General features: G+C 41.3%; 1 pseudogene; it reads right to left on the reverse strand.

The window, feature by feature from the left end:
- Nucleotides 1-322: 322 nt before the first annotated feature.
- LOC118632722 lies at nt 323-535 on the reverse strand (annotated as a pseudogene).
- Between the last annotated feature and the right edge of the window lie 3,486 nt (nt 536-4,021).

The raw sequence follows: 4,021 nt of genomic DNA on the forward strand, positions 1-4,021 counted from the left end.
ATCTTTTCTTGACTTTCATGACTATGACAGTTTTACTGATTATATATGCCAGTTATTTTGTAGAATGTCCCTCAATTTGAGCTTATTTGATGTCCCTATTAATTAGATTTAGTTTATGCATCTTTGGCAAGAAAATTATGAAAGTTATGCTATGTTTTTTTATTGCATTCTATCAGGTGGCACATAATTTCTTTGTTCCATTATTGATTTCTTGATTAAAGTGACTACGTCAGCTAGACTTCTCAACTGTAAACTTACTCTTCCCCTTTATAGTTAAATTTTTTAAAAAACATTTAATACAGTTCAGATCAATGTGTCTGGTTCATTTCAGCTCCTTCACTGCCAAACCTGTGGGCAAGGACTGCTTCAGTTTCTCTGCCTTCTCTTTGTCTGTAATGACCAAGGTATAAAGGTTTCTGCTGCATCGGACATTAAACTTCACATCAAACTTATTTGTCTTGATCTTGACAGACTTGGCATCCTTTCACCAGACTGTGAGCAGGAAGTCCTTGACTTCCTCAATTTTGCAAGACATGGCTACAAGGTGTGGAGAGAGCACGGCCAGCACAGCAAGCCTTGAGAAGTAAAGAAGATGAAAAAGCTCCCTTTATAATGAGTAGATATTTGGTGGGGAGATTTTTTTTTTTTTTTTGCATTTTATCTTGATATATAGAGTGGGAGGGAGAGAAGGAGGAAGAGAGAGAGAGAGAAACATTGATGTGACAGAGACACATAGAGTGGTTGCCACCCACATGAACCCAACCGAAGCTGGGGACAAACTGCAACCAAGGTACATGTCCTTAAAATGAACCGAACCCAGCCTCTCTGGTCCCCGGGCCGACGCTCTAACTGCTGAGCCAAACTGGCCAGGGCTGGTGGGAAGATTTTTATTTTTATTTTATTTTTATTTTTTAAATCTTTATTGTTGAATGTATTACAGATGTTCCTCATTTTTTCCCCATTGACCCCCTCCTCCCTACTCCTGCCCCCCTCCTGCCTTTTCCCACACTATTGTCTGTGTCCATTGGTCATACATATAAGTTGTTTGGTTTATTTCTTCCCACACCCCAACCCCTTTCCATTTGAGGTTTGTTAGTCTAGCAATGAATTTGTACTTCTTAATCCCCTCACCTTTTTCACCCATTCCCCCAACCCCTCCCATCTGGCAACCAACAAAATTTCTCTGAATCTATGAGAATGTTTCTGCTCTGCCTGTTAATTTCATTTGTAGATTCCATTGTCAATAGATATGTATTAATTGCCATTTTGTTTGTTCATATATTTTATCTTTTTCTTCAAAAAGACCCTTCATCATTTCATATGATAACGGTTTCGTGGTAATGAACTTCTTTAACTTTTTCTTGTCTGTTCAACTCTTCATATGGCCATCGATTCTAAATGACAGCTTTGCAGGATAGAGTAATCTTGGTTGTAGGTTCTTGCTTTTCATCACTCTGAATATTTCTTGCCACTCCCTTCTGGCCTGCAAAGTTTCTTTTGAGAAATCAGCTGACAGCCTTATGGAAACTCCCTTGTAGGTAACTAACTGCTTTCAAGAGTCTCTCTTTGTCTTGAACCTTTTGCATTTTGATGATGATGTGTCTTGGTGTGGGCCTCTTGGGGTTCATCTTGTTTGGGACTCTCTGTGCTTCCTGGACTTGTATGTCTGTTTCCTTCATCAAGTTAGGAAAGTTTTCTGCCATTATTGTTTCAAACAGGTTTTCAATTTCTTGTTCTCTCTCTTCTCCTTCTGGCACCCCCAAGATGCAAATGTTGGCACGCTTGAAGTTGTCCCAGAGGCTCCTTACACTATCCTCATTTTTTTGGATTCTTTTTTCTTTTTGCTGTTCTGATTGGGTGTTTTTTGCTTCCTTATATTCTAAATCAATGGATTGCTTCTTGGATTTACATACTCTACTATTGAATCTGTGTAAATTATACTTTATTTCAGTTAGTGCCTCCTTCATTTCTGACTGTGCATCCATCATTTCTGACTGGTCCTTTTTGATGCTCTTGAGGCCCTCACTAAGTTCATTGAACACCCTTATAAACAGTGTTTTCAACTTAGCATCTGTTAGGTTGCTTATCTCCATTTCGCTTAGTTCTTTTCTTGGGGTTTTGTTCTGTTCTTTCATTTGGGACCTGTTTCTTCGTCTCCTCATTTTGGCTGCCTCCCTGTGTTTGTTTCAGTGTATTACTTAATAAGAGGTATGGGGCTATCTGAGACCAGATGCTGCTTGTTTGAAAGAATTTAGGAAAACCTGAAGCAGGATCCAAGATAGGCCAATCCTATGGTTAAGCAAGTGTCGACAGCTTGGGTGGGCCTGAAAGTTGGGTGGGGCAGGGTCTCAGGGAATTACCAGGGCAGGGCTACCAGTGTGAGCCAGGTTGCTGGAGTCCCAGATATGGCGGCTGTCTGCCGCCCCAGGGGAGGGCTCACCAAAGGAACAAAGGCCTCTGACAGCACTCCTGTCCGGAGAAAACCCCCTCTCCAGCCCTCGCTCCAGTGCCAAACAGCTCAGTTCTTCCCTGTATGTCTCTGGTGCCCCTCGAGCTGCCTCCCCTCCAAGCTTAGAGGGAGAGAGTCCGGTAAGTCCGTGCGCGGGCCCTTTAAGGAGCTGCCTGGGGCTCCAGCCACCTCAGCCTCCCTGAGCCTCAGTTCCTGCTGGTTTTTCCAGCCAGAAGTTATGGGGATTCTCTTCCTGGCACTGGAACCCTGAGCGGGGCCTCTGGTGTGGGACAGGTACCCCCAGTCCTTAGGAAGGACCTTCCCAGCCGAGGTGTCCTCCTGATTTTTATCCGCCACACGTGGGTGTGGGACCAGCCCCTTACACCCCTGCCCCTCCTACCAGTCTGGATGTGTTTGCTGCTTTAATTCCGTAGTTGTAGGACTTGCATTCAGCTTGATTTCAGGCAGTTTTGGATGATGGTTGTTCTGTAGTTTAGTTGTAACTTTGATGTGGTTGTGGGAGGATGGATACCACGTTTACCTACCCGCCATCTTGACCGAAAGTCCTCCTAGTGCGGAGATTTTAAAAATTTTTTTTTTTTTTATTGATTTCTATAGAGAGAGGAAGGGAGAGGGAGAGAGAGAAAAAAACATTGATGAGAGAGAACATCAATTAGCTGCTTCCTGCATGTCCCCCACTGGGGATTGGGCCCACAACCTGAGCATGTGCCCTGATCAGCAATCGAACCGGGACCTCTTAGTGCATGGGTTGACGCTCAACCACTGAGCCACACCAGCCGGACGGTGGGGAAATTTTTTGATGACATGAAAGTATCCCTTTTAAATATCCCACAAAACTTGCATCATTTTTGTTTTTAAATTTATATTACTTTTGAGTCATGATTTACAAGTTTACTCAATAGGGTATAGTGCTTTAATATATTATTTATCGTGATGTTCAAATTGTTTCAGACTTGACCAGTGGGAGCTCTTTAGGATGGTTCTTTGCAGTTTTGATATATCGTTATCATACTTTGAGCAGTTCCGTATTTCCTGACACAAGAAGAAAGAATGTTCCAGGATAATGTACTTTCCCTGACTTCACCCTGGAACTAGCTATTGCTCCAAGAAATTTCACTCCAAGATTATATTTAGTAGATGTTTAGAGAAGAAGATCTGGACAGTAGGTGTGTGCTCATTGCCATTGAAGATGTTATTGCTCCCATACCCTTTTAGTGGACACAGCTAGAGAATATATGTATGTGTATACATACATTTACATGTATATATATGCACATATATGTATGTATAATATAGGTCTATATAATATTCACACATAACATTTACACATTTACATCTATATTTATGTATATTTATCTATATTTATATTACATCTAAATCTACATGTTAAAAACTCTGAGTTCACAATGATAACTCTAATTTTAATTCAACATCACAGAATTCATTCTAGTTTTCTCTCTTTCTACATTTTTACTCCCTTTCTCCTAACAGGAACTACTTCCCATTATCCATAACGGATTTACTTCATTGATCAATCTTTTGTCTGCAACC

The sequence above is a fragment of the Molossus molossus genome, unplaced genomic scaffold, assembly GCF_014108415.1.
Source record: "Molossus molossus isolate mMolMol1 unplaced genomic scaffold, mMolMol1.p scaffold_m16_p_17, whole genome shotgun sequence".
NCBI classification, from domain to species: domain Eukaryota; kingdom Metazoa; phylum Chordata; class Mammalia; order Chiroptera; family Molossidae; genus Molossus; species Molossus molossus.